General features: G+C 31.4%; 1 long non-coding RNA gene and 1 other non-coding gene across 2 annotated transcripts; one reads left to right on the top strand and one right to left on the bottom strand.

The window, feature by feature from the left end:
- Positions 1-965: 965 nt before the first annotated feature.
- On the top strand, positions 966-1,072 carry LOC124886224. The gene has a single exon (XR_007043310.1). It is a non-coding gene; the product is annotated as a small nucleolar RNA R71 (small nucleolar RNA).
- Positions 1,073-13,384: 12,312 nt separating this feature from the next.
- On the bottom strand, positions 13,385-15,167 carry LOC124900040. Its single transcript, XR_007057623.1, has 2 exons — positions 15,015-15,167; positions 13,385-13,692 (listed from the first exon to the last, which is right to left on the bottom strand). It is a non-coding gene; the product is annotated as an uncharacterized LOC124900040 (long non-coding RNA).
- Positions 15,168-16,320: the final 1,153 nt, after the last annotated feature.

Below are 16,320 nucleotides of genomic sequence, written 5' to 3'. Positions count from 1 at the left end.
GTTTTGTATGTACACTCATCCAGTTACTTCATGATGTTCATTCATTCAATTATCATCTCATGCATATGAACCCATGTATATTATCCTTACCTTACTTAGCATACCAGTACATTCCACATACTGATGCATACTCTTTTTTTTATGCTATTATATCTCATATTATAGGTTCAGACGATCAGGGTCCTGACCGTACTTAGTAGCTCAGGATACTAGCGGCAGATTCAGTAGTGAGTCCTCATTCATCGAGGAATTATTTCATTTCAGCATTTCAGCAGGTTTAGTATGTTTAGTAGTCAGGGTTAGTTGGGGACTTGTCCCATCAACTACACATTTAGACAGTTAGAGGCTTTCAAACTAGACTATTTCAGACAAATGTTCAATTTTTCAGTATTATTATCAGTATTCAGTATTTTTTTCAATTTATGAACCTTATGGCATTTTCAGCCTAATTTCCGCATATATTTTCAGTATTATTATTCAGTGCTCATAGCAGGTACCAGTCATGGGTTAGCTTGTGATCCTTCGGGGTCGTAAGCACCATGTGACGTCTAGGGTGTAGACTCGGGGCATTATAATTAGCCGCACAAGTCTCCATTGTATGATCATTGCTTCTGTAAACCTTGCACTAAGTCTAAGCCTGATGAACTATATTTGCTATTTCTAGTATGGACTGTATGATCCCCAAATTTATATTAATGAGCTGTGTAGTTATATGATTCTGTACTGCAACAATCTGGGATAATATAGCCATAAATTGATCAACCTCCATCACACCTGTAACTTTTTTTGGAGCACTTCTTACATCAACATGCCACTCAGGATTCCCCTATGAAATCCTATTCAGCAGTGTGTATAATTTATCATACATTTTCTATAAATCTTGCCCACCTGCATCTGAATCCAGAAGAATCTTGGTGTTTTTCTCAAGACCCTCAATGAACGTATGTACTAGCACATCATTAGTCTGATGATAGTGAGGTCAATTTCTGAGCATAGCCTTGAATCTTTCTCAAGCTTGGTAAAGATTCTATCCATTTTTCTTTCTAAAACTTAGAATCTCAATTCTTAAATGTGTTATCTTCCCAGATGAAAGAATCAAATGAGGAATTTCTGAGCCAGATCATCCCAAGAAGTGATAGAGTTTGGTGGTTCAACATGTAACCACCTCTTTGCTTCCCCCAATAGAGGAAAGGGGAAAAGAGTCCGTCTGACATAATCAGTAGAAAACTGTCCACTCGTGTGCAAGTTAGATAATTTAAGTTATCTTTCTGCAATGATCACTGACAAGACTTATAGGTATATTCTTATCCTAGACGCTACTTCACATCCTTCATTATATAAAAGAATCAGAACTTACTCCTTAAACTCTTTGATCTATCCCAATAATTCTCCTTTTGAGTTCATAAAAGGATTATAGATGTATTCTAATGGTGGCCATTCATTAAAATAGTAGAAGCTAGAGAATAAGAACAACCCATGAGATAAATCAACATTAACCACTCTAAGAATATTGAAATATAATCATGTTCTTGGCCTCAACCCCAGAACAAGGTTTTTAGCCACTCGTGTTTGAAATTAACATCAAAGAAATAAATTCAATCGTACCAATATCAACGTTGAAAGATGAAAAGTGAAAGAACCCTAATGAATCTCCCGTAATTGTTTTTGCCTATGTTATTCGTATGCCAAAGTATTTAAATTATTATTAAGTGTCTCTTTTATACTTGGGCTAAATAACATGAGAATTACTCAGCTTCGTGCCACGGAGCTTATCGGTAGATAGTAATGTCTGCACACGAGGCTATTGTGGACCTTCACTGGATTGCACCTTCTGAAATAATTCCTCCTTGGTACCACAGAGGCTGTCTCGGACATAAGGTTGGTGGAACGGGGCTATCGCGGACCTTCACTAAAAATTGCCTTTGGACGTTAATTCATCAGCGAGCCACAGAGGTTAATGTGGAGGCTAAGCTCCACGGCACGGAGGCTTGTCATTTTTCTCCTTTCCAGCTTCTTTATATGTTGTCTTGATTCTAGGCTTTGTGCCATGCTTTCCGAACCTTGCTCCAATATTTTCATGCTCCGCATGTTACTTCAAGTGCTCCCATGATCCAAAGGTTTCTTGATAATGCATCAAAACATGTTAAATTTCATCACAATTAAGCCCTACAATAACTCATCATGTCCATTATCTCAAGAATACAATTTTAGCTCAAATACAATAAAATTAACACCTTTTAGCTCATACAAGAATTATAAATATAAATAAATATTGGCACTTGGACGTATAAATATGCCCAAGATCAACCTCCAGCTCATGAAAAAATTATTCTAAAAAGGACATCATACAGAAACAAGGATCAATAGTTAGTAACACAATCAACAAATAAAAATTGTGTTACTACCGAATACAAAATAATAAGTAAGTGTTATGATCAAAATCATTGTTACTTGTAGTGCTATGATCAAAATCATTGTTACTTGTGAAAACATGCCAAAAATAATTTGTGATAAGTATTAGTCTCAAAATAAACCCTAAAAAATAAAATCAAAAAGAAAGAACAAGACCTAAAAGAATTGGGCCAAGAGGCCCAAAAAGGTTTTGAACTGAACTGTCGATAACTACTACAACAGTCATATTACTGCCCCAGTGGTACCGCTGGAGTGGTAAAAGGAACCGTTGTAGTGGTAGATGGCGCTAACCCCACGAGAAACTTTTAAAAAATTCTCTCTCTCCTTATGTACCTAGGTTGCCCCCTTTCTTAGAAAACTTTGTGAAAAGCCCTATCCCTCCAAGCATGAGATTTCAAAGGCCAAGGTTCATAAGAGCGGTTTTGAGACACCCCCGTAGAAAACTCGACAAGGAAATATGCTTAGCACGTGTGGGAAAGCTCACTCATCTCCACATTAGTATGTTTTTCCTAAGAGGTAAGTTATAGTTTATTGTGTAACAACTAGACTTGGATTAGATGCATCTAATGTTAAATAATGTTAGAAATTTCATTCATTAGGCCTTTGAACACAATGATTTTATGAATGACTACGTTTAAAAATTTAGTTAGGCTTAAATGTGTTGTATTACTGTATATTATGTTGATATTTTAACTATGATAAGGGACTATAGGGTGATAGAGTGAATGCGTACAGCTTAATATCTTTCGGGGCTTAAATATATTGGAAATTTAGATGAGTCTGTGAAGGATATAAAAGAAAAAAATTAAGATAACTCAATTAATTTTGAAAGTCATAAAAGTTTGAATTGCACTAAGGAAAGAGATAAATGGTGAAGTATGACAAGTTGGGATTAGTAATTAGTATAAATGAATCTCGTAACTGTTGATAAGACAAAAATTAGTAAATGTTAGTTAGGGAAGATTAGAGAACAATGTGAAAAACTTGAAGTTGAGATGTGGACAAAGAGAAAGTAGGTGATAGCATGAACTATAATTATGGCAGTCCCATAGAGATGTGTGGTATATGATGGTTGTGAATACATATGTGTAGATTAAGGCCTTTGATTAAAATGATCTATGATTTTGTTGTAACAGTTAGACTGACTTAACCTGTACTTGTTCATGAATCGAACATCTGTGATTGACTCTTTGCATGACTTATGCTTTATTAATTACATGCACACATTCATATACATTGTGATTATCATGGCACAAATTACCGAATCATGAGGATGCCTACTCTAATCCACCTAGATAAGAGACCCACTTACCATTCCTTTAAAATATATACAAAAGTCATCAAGTAATATAATAAACTTTTTATTTATTACAACAGATATATCAAACGTTAAATACAAAGAGAAAACCTCCTTAGGACCTAGTCTAAATAGGTATAAGAGTTTTCTAATCAAATTGAATATAAACATAGAACAAAACTTTCATCATAGAATGAGAGGAATAAAAGTTGACGGAGATCACTATACGTATAACTTGAGAAACATCAATTGATCTTGCAATCAGACTATACCCTAAAAAGTGTATAAAAAAGGCACTATCAGTACAAACAACATATACTAGTAGGTATCATCGATCGATCTACGTTAGACAACATAAATACAATATAGAAATTATAGAGAAAAGCAAAACATCTTATATGACAATTTAATCCCCATACTTTCATCCACTTATGCTACCTCAGAGCATTTCATTCTTATTCCTGTTGACTTGGTTATATCTAATTCATTACTAGTTTTCGATATATATCATTGGTATTTATCTTATACCTTTCACACTTAATCTCACTAATCATACATCACCTTTCACATAAAATATCATCCATCATAACTATTACTTGTTTAATCTTAACAATTATGATAAAACAATTTATTTGGATTACCTTAATAATAAATAAGCACAATAACCATAACCTTGTAATAAGTACAACCATGAAAACTTAATAATATCCAAGTCAACGATTCATGACTCTAACAATATTCGTACCTCAATTCAAATACGGGAACAACAACAGCAAATATGTTAAGCATTTCTCAATATAACTTGAATCAACTCAAGAATCCATAAATAAATAATAATGGCAATTAATATACATTCCAAATTTATACGAGAAACAACCTCTAGCGATTAAGCGCATATATCTGGTTTACTCATAGAACTAATGTAAATAACAACAATAACAATAATCATAAATATAGTTCACTCAAGGAACTGTCACACACATAAAAATCTTGTACATATAAGTTAAGGGTCTTATGGTTTCCTACTAGCCATGACCTGCTAGGGACGAGCTCTTATCCATGTATATTGTACCGGCATAGTATCCAAGCTAATCAATAAATAATATCAACCAATCCTGTAAAGATGTCCAAATACCGATATATTTTGCAATAATAGTGTATATTACAACAATCACTACTACTATGAGAATAAGCAATCATACTTGTACATTCAACAAACCCTTAATATAATCTAATTATATGTGATAAATATTTAGGATATCATTTATCAATTACATTTCTTAAGTATTCATTGCAACAATAGACAACCACCCAAATACACAGTCAAATCGAGTTATTTGATTTATGTAAATAATAATCATATGTTAACACACTAAATCACAATTAGATATGAATCATTAATTTCATCAATTATAGCATGTTCGAAGATCAATTCCCGACTTATTAAAGTAACCATTACCAAACGTTCAATCAAATGGTGTCTAAAATCCAGTAATTCATTCATTAATTCAATTCTCCTTTATTCATACCAAAATAGAAAATTTTCATCATCTAGCAACCCTTACATTTAAGTCATTAGTAGGTTCAAGACTCTACTCCATTAACCAATCATTTAACTCTATTCAACTTACAATCTAGTTTTACTCATACACCTTTATACCTTTTACTTTGTAGTCCCTAGCCTACTAACTTTAGGCTCTTAAGTTATGCCACCACCTCTTATCATAATTCATTCTCATAACTATACTCCGGCAAGCATGCTTCGTGTTTCAAACACACATAATATTAAATTCACCCTTTTTAAGGTATTAAATATGAGTTATTAGATTATAAAGTCTCATTATCTCCTCATCATCATCTATATTCGCATAATTCATATTACAATCCACCTTGGAGTCATACAAACACAAAATACCCTCAAGGATTTATACATTAACACAATAACACATATTTAGACCCTTATTACATTAAATACATGTTTAATCCATCCAAACTCCCTGCCCACAGGCCTAAGCAAGATTTTTCCGTCAAATTTAAATTATAGATATGATTACTAAGCACCGTCTTCTACTCATAAACCATAACCTACAATCTACATGGGCGTTAAACTACTACAATAAATAAGTTATATCATGTATGATCTTCCTTCTTATTCAAATTTTTCGAAGGATAAATCATCTAATAACTAAAATTACAAGAGTAATTAATAAACTAATCTTCAAATAAATACCTTAGAAATTCAAACCCACTAATTTTACCCTTATTCACAGCCTATAAATTTATCCAAAGGTCAATTAATTATGAACTTAGTTATATCAAGCTCAACCCAACTCCTTTAATAGAGTTTAAAGGATAAAGGTCCCACCTTTATTGAATTCAAAATCCCTAACATCAACTTTCATATTATTGTATCATAATTTCACACTATGAAGAGTTAATTCATAAACTAAAATCAATTCTAGGTAAAAATACCTATACTCATAGGTTTTTCCCATAAGTTTATGAACCTAGGATTCTAAACCACAAGAATTTCACCATAGATTCTTCATTCTAGTGATCCTAGAAGATAAATAGATTAATCAATGTTAAAAAGAAGTAAAAATCTCACCTCAACAAAAGATTTCAACCCAAACTAGGATAAAAATCATTCCTCTAGGACTAATAAATGAAATTTTGAAGTACGGGGGCTGAAACTCTTCAAAATAAGGTTATAAACTCCTGTTGCATCCCTATAGCGACGTACATGTTGCTATAGCAATCTGAACTCGCTACGATATCTTCAATATTTTATCACGGATAGTCTTTAGTAAAATCATCATAACTTTTTATTTACGAAGAAAATTAACAAACTCTCAATTGAGTTGGAAAGAAGACTTAATGATCTTTAACTTGATGGTTATTTGTCACAGCCCAAATCGAGGCCTTGGCCGCGATAAATATCCCAAACCATGGAGGCTCGAGAGCTCTTCTCTAACTGGCAATCATAGTCACAATTCATGTACTGTAAGAAAAATGAGGAAAAACATGATAAGACGAAAACATGGTCATCCTTTCACTTCAACTGAACATACAAAAATGAGTTCATGAAATATTCAAAAAACACCCGACACTAGTCTGCGAAATCTCTAACAACTCAAAAACACTACTATCTGAATACTAGGACAAGGCCCCCAGTCGGACCATAAACAAACATGAAATATCAATCTCAAATCAACAAGGCCTTTTGAAATAAGAGAGGCTCACCAACTGCAAACTTTGGACAACCCAATCTACTGCTTAGCAGGACCCCGAAACTGTGCCTCAAATTATAAAATATAGGGGGTTAATACAGATATACTGGTACGCAGAGCAATCTAAATTAATGTACTTTTATGCAAAATAAGTGAGAGCAATTCATAAAATATTTTACATATGATGTATGAAAACACATGGGCATATTTTAAAAAACTTTGAGCAACTCTTTGAAATCATAACTCATTCTTTATCTTACTTCTGAGCTAGACGGTATACCCTACAATTTGTAATTCCATGGGCTATATGGAATCTGCTCTTGACTCAGCAGTCAAGCCTCCAATCCAAGTTTGCCGCAAGGATTGGAGTATCAGTAAGAGGAGAGACACAAGACCACACAGCATAGTGCCATGATCCCCAATCAAATCAACATGTCATGGTAATGCACAAGACCACAAAGCATGGATTCTAACCATAGTCTCAAATTGAGACGACATAAATTAAGGTACACAAGACCACAAAGCATGGTACCATCACCACGTGTTGGCAAATCATGGTTTCAGTATAGAGTCTTTTAACTCGTACTTTCTTCGGGTAACCATCGAACTCTCTTTAAGCCCATTTTTAATTCTTTAAAAAATATTTAATACTTTTAAAACATTCAATATTTAATCTGTTAAAGGCATATCATCACCGGGTATCGTCATACCCATACTTGCAAGTCATTCGTATCATATCATTCTACAGCCCTTCTCATTCAAACCATTTATAATGTTCTGCTTTAGATTTTTCAATCAACTCAATCATTTGACCACCAAAAATATTTAACAATGCAAGGAAGTCCTTATTTCAAAACATGTGCAAACTTATGTAAAGATTCTCCCTTTTTCAATATTTCAAACACATGGTGGTCAATTTCTTTATAACAATCCATGCAACTCTTTCAATTATCACATTGAATATTTATAAACAAGAAAACACCCTCTCTTCAATTCATAATCAATATCAAGTCCAAAACAATAGTAAACACTTATATCATGCTTCAAAATATGCAATTGAACAACCCATAACATTTGAAATCAAGAGGTATCATAACAAGAGAGGGGTTTCGTTATTCATGCTCTCGATTTAATCTTTGCAAAACTCAAAATGCATACTTACATATACACGAGTAGGGGTGGCAATTTTAGCTCATATTTATAAAAAGAATCCATTTAACCCATTTAGTGAATTGGATCGCTCATATTTCAAATGGGTAAATATGGACTTCAACTCATTTTAAAAGCTCATATAAATATGGACAAAATGGGTAAAATATGGGTACCCATTTAAACACAGAGATCACCTACCTATGCTTAAAGTTTCAGTTTTTTTTTCTTTTCTAGTTTTTTTTTCTTTCTTTTTTCCTTTAATTTACTTTTTTTCTTTTTCATTTTTTTTACTCATTCCTTATAAATTTTTTTTTATTTCTCATTTTTTTCATCTATTTTTTATTTTTTTTATTTTTCTTTTTTTTTTTTGTATTCTTTTTTTTCTCCGTTTTCCCCTTTCTCATTCTTATTTCATCATTCGTATTCACTTGAGACCTACATGGGTTAGTAAATAAAAGCTTCTAATTATCCCATTTAGCTTATATAATTCATAACATCTCTTATTAATTAAATATAATTCATAGTCTCACTCCTTTATTATTATTTTTCTATCTTTTATTTCTCTTTCTTTATTTTTTTTTTCTTTCTTTTTTCCTTTAATTAACTATTTTTTTCTTTCTTTTTTCCTTTAATTTACTTTTTTTTCTTTTTTATTTTTTACTTGTTTCTTGCACTTTTTTCCTTTCTTCTTTTTCATCATTTTTTTTTCAATTTTATTTCTTTGCATTCTTTTTTTTTGTATTTCCATTTCCCGCTTTTTCATTCTTGGTTCGTTATTTTTGGTTTTTTTCTTATTTTTTTATATTCTTTTCCCATCTTTTTTTTGTCATTGCATTTATATTTTTTTTACTTTAAATTTATTTGTATCATACTATATATTTCAAATAAATTTATTATTTGTATTTGAATATTTTAGTTGTCAATATGTTCAATTTATCATTTGTATTTATATACAAATAAGTATATGAATTAAAATCAACATGGGTTGTGGTGCAGTGGATGGCGCTACTCCACCCTTAACCAGAGGTCGAGGGTACGACCCTGGTTATGGAGAAAACTCTATTGGGAGCACTGCCCACTTAATGGGCCCTGCAACGCCCGATCCGAATTAGTCGGGGCTCCAATGCTGACATCGGATACCGGATGAAAAAACAAAAAAAAAGTATATAAATTAATTGTATTTTCTTGAGACTAAAATATATATGGCTGAGGATCCACATAGCCCTCGAACTATAAATGTTGGACGAATATAAATCAATCTACGCTTATGGTATTTTCGTTATCATAAGAAAAAAAGGAACCAAAAATAGAAAAAAAAAGTAGAAAAAGAGCTAGAAGTTAGAGATAGAAGAGAGAAAAAAGCGTAAAGAAAGAATTGAAGAAAAAAATACAAAAAAAAAATCAAAAAGAAAAAATAATGAGAAAGGAGAAAAGGAAAAAGAAAAAAGATGATGGTGAAAACAAATATACTGAGTGGTTACGATATTTTAGTCATCATCCATAATTTGTACTCGACTTAACCATGTTCTTCAAAAATAAAAAAATATAAAACATAAAATACAACCAAAAAGGAAAAAAATGAGAAAGAAGTAAAAACAAAAAAATAAAAAATAGAAAAAAATGAGACTAAAAAGGAAAAGAAAAAAAGAAAAAAGAAAGAGAAATGAAGGGCAGAGGGTAGAGAAAGAAGAGAGAGAAAAAAAATGAAAAAATGAAAAAATGAAAAAAGAAAAAAGAAAAAAAAAAAGAAAACTAGAGGCCACATATAGAAGAGAGATAAAAAAAACTAAAAAAAAAAGAAATGGAAAAAAAGTCAAGTTGATATGATATAGATGTTTTAAGTTTTTGACTTACGATTTAAAGTGGGTTGAAACCATTTTTACCCAATCCATATTTGACCAAATCCATATTTACCCATATTTATATGGGCGGATTGCAATCCAAACCATTTTTGTTCGATCCATATTTAACCCGTCCAAATCCAATCCAATCCGCCTGTTTGCCACCCCTATACACGAGTAAAAATCAATTTCAAGGGGAAGCCGCAAGACCAAAACATTATATATATCATTGAAAAAAGTTTTCATGATTTGGATATTCAAAACAATTGTTCAAACCCTTGTTATAAACATCATAACATGCTTTAAAAAGATTGATAAAACCATAACTTATGCCGATAGAGTTTTTAGGATAGCCCCACGTACGTTAGAGTACTTCGTTTGAGGAATAAGACCCGAATCTTGATTTGCTTCTTGGAAATCTTGAACTTAAAGATGGATTCTTGATCTTTGGTAGAGAAGTTTAGGGTTTTGTTTTGAGAGAATTTTGAGTAATCTTTGGGTATATTATGCCCTAATAACGTCTTAATAAGCTGCTAACACGACTTGAGGTTGGGGAAAAAGTCGAAACTACCCTTCAGAATTTAATTTTTCAGAAAAATCCCGCTTTTGGAGCTCACGACGCGGTGTAAGCATGGTGGCTTACTAGTCCTAACAAAAATGATCATAACTTTTTGCTCAGGTATCGGATTAAGGCGAAATTGGTATCGTTGGAAAGCTAATTCAATTATATATAATTTGGTGGGTCTTGAGCTGAAAAATTCCACATATATCAAAAGTTATACCCATTCAAAGTTGACCCTTGTGGAATTGACTATCAAACTTTGGACGAATCAAAGGTTCTTAGCTCAACTTTGCTCTAAGTGATTTCTATGAATATTTTTCACCTCATAGTTACTTCACACACTAAGATTAAGATCATGACATATGAATTTAAATATGAGTCATGGGATTAGAGTTCACACACGTAGAAATGACGGTCCTATTTCTAGATTAAAAATGTGGGGTGTTACAGTAATGGACACTCTAAATCTTTATCTTCTAGGATAACTGCTTGTTTGAAATTGAACCTAGTTTAAACTTTGCCCAAAACAAATCAATAGGAACACTTTTAACTTAATTTTGTGCTAAGGGTATTGTATGAACTTATTAGCAACTATCAAATATACTTCCATACTTACGACTGGATCTTCACATATATGAGGAATGAGATTCATACTCCTTTACCACGGATATTTTTAGTAATGGCTAAACTGATCGTTCCTGTGATAATATTGTGTGATAATGGGTCAGGTTATAGATATAATTTGTTGTGACATGGTTCAGGTACCAAGCCGATACAGATCGATATGAATTATTGTGATAATGGATCGGGTACCATGTCGGTACGATATGATGTTGATGAGATTGATGAGAAGGGATGAAGAGCTTGCATACATTCACTCACTCCTATATCGTGAATGTTATTCTATTTTATATATTTTTATGCATGTTCATATTGTGGTAAATTGCGTAGGAGGGTCTATGGTAGTATGTGGTCCGTTGTGAGGACCAAATTAGAGATGAGAATCTATGATTTTCTGAGAGAACCAATCATGGTAGGATATGATTGGCAGAGTTCTGATTTCACGATGTGTGGTATTGTGATTTCTTGTGATAGTGAGTGTCGAGAGGAGTTGAGCGTAGGTAGATTAAGATTTGTAGATATTCTAAGAGTAAGGCAGTTAGGAGTAGAGGAAGTATAATGGGTAGTCAAGGTACAAAGATATACCAAAATGTTAAAATGACAGGTAGTCCACAGAAAAACTAAAATAAAGTGCGGAGGATTTTCTAATTGGAAATTTAGAACCGGAACCTTACGTGGTGTTATGATTTCTCCCTATTTTACTATTGATGTTATTTGTTTCTAACCCTAATCAGCCGATGATGTTTATCGGTACGTGTGGTTGTACTGATGCTACACTTACTATATCTCTAATCCGAGGTATAGCCATTTTGCAGGTTAGTTGGAGTTTTAATAACAGCAATGCCGATCACTCAGCAGCAGCTCCTGCCCTATCGATTTTCCATGGATGCTACCATGGTTGTCCCTACTCCTTATCTAGTGCTCTTGTACCAGTTTAGAATAGATTTTGGAGAGTGATCTCCTGTAGTGAGTTCCCACATTTATTCTATGTATCAGATGTATTAAATTAGTTGTGAAACGAATTTAATTGGGTAATCGTATTTGAAATTGTTGATTAATTATTCATATGGCAGACGTAAATTTACTATGTGAATATTGTAGTAAATTCCGCATATGTTGAATCGTTGAGTAAAAATGATTCTCCTATCTGGGGTAAAGTAGACAGATGCCCGACACGATTTGTGGTTTGGTTCGAACAGTAAGCTATTCACTTATTTTTCTGAAAAATATTTTTCAAGAAAATATTTTCTATGAAAAACATTTTCCTTTATATCGAACGCACCCAAACTAAACAATCTTTACTCACTTCACTATATAATGGATCAATTAAGAGACACATATAGCATATTTAGTTGTATTGATTTGGTCTTATGTATCGTTGGCTTAAACAGGGTTATACCTAGCATGGCAATGGTTTATTTACCACTAAGTCAGCATCTACACTGCTCGCTTTGACTAACTCTAAACCTTATGATTACGATTGTATTTGGTCATGTTATGAACACGGATAGCTCAAAAGGCTGGCCAAGTTGTTGGGTTTGGGGCTAAACCACGAAGAGGTCCAATAATTAGATGCAGGTTGAGTAGAGATAAAAGGTTTGTTGCTGTGGTTTCGGAAATTCATGCGAATTGTATTGAAGCCAGCTTTGGCTTGTATGTTACTCTGTCATCTTCCTTCTATGGTATAGTATCTCATCCCCTTCGGGTTATGTCTTTCTATCTCCATCATATATAAGAATAGCTACAGATGGCCTTTTTTGTGGGAAGAATTTTACCCTTTTTCTCTTTGGCACATCTAGTTGAATAGAAACCAACATGCCCACAAGAACACCACCAATCATATAATCGCTCAACATAGTCGTTTTACATTTATAATGGGGCAAATGTTTATGGACTAGCATCAAACTCGATTTATTCAAAGTGTAAAAGAAATATTTTTAATAATGTGAGTTCATTTTCCTTAAATGAGGTACATTAAGTTTTATCATGACAAATGTTATTATATATGTTTCAAGTAATTACGAAATCTAAAGAAAGTAGACATATATAAGATTTTTATGTATCGCGTGGCCGGGAGGCCAGCTCCATGACCCTGGACAGTAATCTATAATGCCCCCTCATTTAGTGTTGAGGCTATCAGGAATGAGCGATAGCCTAAAACTAAAAGCATCTACTATTTATGAATGACCAGAATCAGAATACCAATCGACGAGATGAACCGAAGTCAAGACAGTTTGACTCAGCTAGTATTGAGATTGAGAGCTTTAAAGAGTCTAAATCTTCAAATATTTTGTAATAGTAATTGAAAGCACAATAAAACTATGAGTAATACATAAGATATTGTAGAGTGATGCATCAGTATGACTACAAAACTCCTTATTTAAATTTGGGATTCGAATAATTAACTTTAAAATATTTATTATGGACATGTCTTTCTGCAGGAGCATCGACGTTCCCCAAACGTAGTGCAATTTCCATCTATGAATCCCTCTTTTTTGCACGAATTGTTACACAAGTCCAAATTAACACACAGGGTTTTGAATCTTTTGCTCCATCCATAACAATTTTTTGCTTCTCCTATATCACAAAAATAAATAACAAATATAAAAACGAAGTAATTAATGCAATAATAACATATCAAGTATAGTCTCACACTTGGAGTCCGGAGAGAGGATGTTATCTAATATGCAGATCTTATTTGTATTGTTATAAGGTAGAAAGGTCGTTTCTGATTAGAAGCGGCATGGTATGGTAGATATTGGGTATCATACCAAAATAATTTTTTTTGATACCGCGATTTCAGTATTATGTTATTTCATATGTGTTTTAAAAACTTTGATATTAAATAAAATATTCGATTTTATAAAACAGAAAACTGAAATAGCGAAGTTCATGCCTGGGTACATAGTTGCATATGCAATCCATATATATAATCATAATACTAGCAAATATATAAAATAGTATTTGTACCAAATTAATTATTTAGATGTTGGAACTTGGACTACTATATCTAGATTGAAATGTACTACTATAAAAAATCATCATAGTAGTAGATGGAACGAATAGAAGTGAATGAATATCGAGGATTCATATAAAATTAATCTCAACTAGCTTTAATTTGAATCAAAATGTAGTATTAGTTGATTGATTGATGAGTGATTTTCTTAATATACGACAACACTAAAAAATATGATATATTAGTAATGCTAATATTAGTTATGTTTGTATTAGTTATGTTGGATATTTTACTCAGTGTTTAATTTAGTGTGTTAAAAATAATTGTATTACATTTTTGTTTAAAAAACTTATTTACGAAAATACCCTCTACAGATATAATGGAAATGATGCGGAAAGATTTTGAGGGGATACTGTGTCTTTACTCATGCCAGTGCATACATTAAAAGTGCCTTACATTGCTAATAATCCATCTGTGTACTTTTATTTGTCACATTTTGATTTGTACACTCATTAAGAGAACAATTATTGAAATAACTATTTTACTGTAATACTCATATTAATTGATATTTATTATTTCTTAAAAAAGAGTTTAGAGAATAAGCAATTAAATACACAATAAAACATGAAAAATTATTGTGTCTTTTCTTGATATGTCAAAGATAATAAGTACAACTGAAAATATATTCTAGAAATAAGTGACAAGTAATAGCGAACGAAGGAAATAGGATAGTTTTTCCATGTATTTGTTATGCATACACAATATCAAATAGGGTTTATAACTAATACAAGCATTAATTATATATAGGTTGATAATTATACCAAACAAGACATTAGTAATATATAGAACTAATACATATATTATTATTTTTTTTTGTACATCATCCCAAACTACCCCTATATAAACATCAACTTCTAGAAGTGTAGTAGGAAAGAAATTGTACCTGCATTGCCAATGGAAAACAGTACAAGGAGAAACACAACTTTAAACAACTGTTCCATGTTTAATTGTTTTAATTTTCTATAGAAATTTTGATAATGAGAAGAATCAGGATCTCTTATACATAGATTCATATATACAATATTATTAAACGAAGATTATTTTTTTCCCTTTATTGTGGAAAAAGACAGATAAAAAAGGATGTGGCCATTAAAATTTTTCATCTTTTTCCGTAGTTCTCGCTTGACCTTTGGGATTGCTGTTACAAAATCGCTTATTTAAAAAGTACTTTTATAAAATAGTTTTTCAGAAAAGTGCTTTTGAAAAAGCAATTTGTGTTTGATAAATTCATTTGAAAAGTATTTTTGATAAATAGATTGTGTTTGGATAATCTTTTTCAAGTACTTTTTTGAGACAAATGACCAACAAGGATATGTATCAATAGACTTTTACTACTAAAATTAATTTATAGAGAAAAATTACTTTAAATATTTATTATAATATTTTTAATTAAAATTTATTTTTATTTAATTAAAAAGCACGTACTCTAAAATTTTCAATCAATATTTATATGCACAGATAGATTAAAAATATTAATAATGATATATTACTTACATAATTTAAATATCACTTTAAAGTATCAAACAGAAATAAATATAAAAATTATTTCATTAATTAAATCATTATTTATGAAAAATTGATGACAAAAATAATTAGTCCTTCAGACATCACAAAATTCTCAAGGATTTCATCCCTAATTTTACTATGCAATATCTTCATACTAGTAGAAGATCTGTCTTGTATTTCTGAAGGTATACCAGAAGGCTCATCTCCTTCTTCATATATGTAAACTACATGATAACAAATATGTCAACTTTTATAAATTATTTATTTAAAATTAAATATTCTAGAAACATTTACAAGTGTTGTCAAAATATCATTTACTTTTGTAACGTGATTCACCTGTCATTTGTTATTATTAATAATAAAAAATAAAAAGTTATATATTCTTCGGATCATCGTCAATGATTTTCTAAAATTTATTTAAAGAAAATGAGTGAAAATAAAATAATAATATATAAATCATAAATAAAATAAAGAATTATGATGTAAATATGAAGTATAAAATATTAAAATCAAACTTTAATCATACTGATAAGATATGTTTTATACATACATACATATATATATACATACATATATATATATATATATATATATATATATTAGTGTGTGTGTGAGAGAGAGAGAGAATGAGTGATAGGGATATTTTAGTGATGAAAAAAATAATTTTCTGCTTCTGCTTCCGC

Source organism: Capsicum annuum, chromosome 7, assembly GCF_002878395.1.
Source record: "Capsicum annuum cultivar UCD-10X-F1 chromosome 7, UCD10Xv1.1, whole genome shotgun sequence".
NCBI classification, from domain to species: domain Eukaryota; kingdom Viridiplantae; phylum Streptophyta; class Magnoliopsida; order Solanales; family Solanaceae; genus Capsicum; species Capsicum annuum.
The sequence above is the reverse complement of the archived record's forward strand: the minus strand, read 5'-3'. Positions and strand labels throughout refer to the sequence as shown.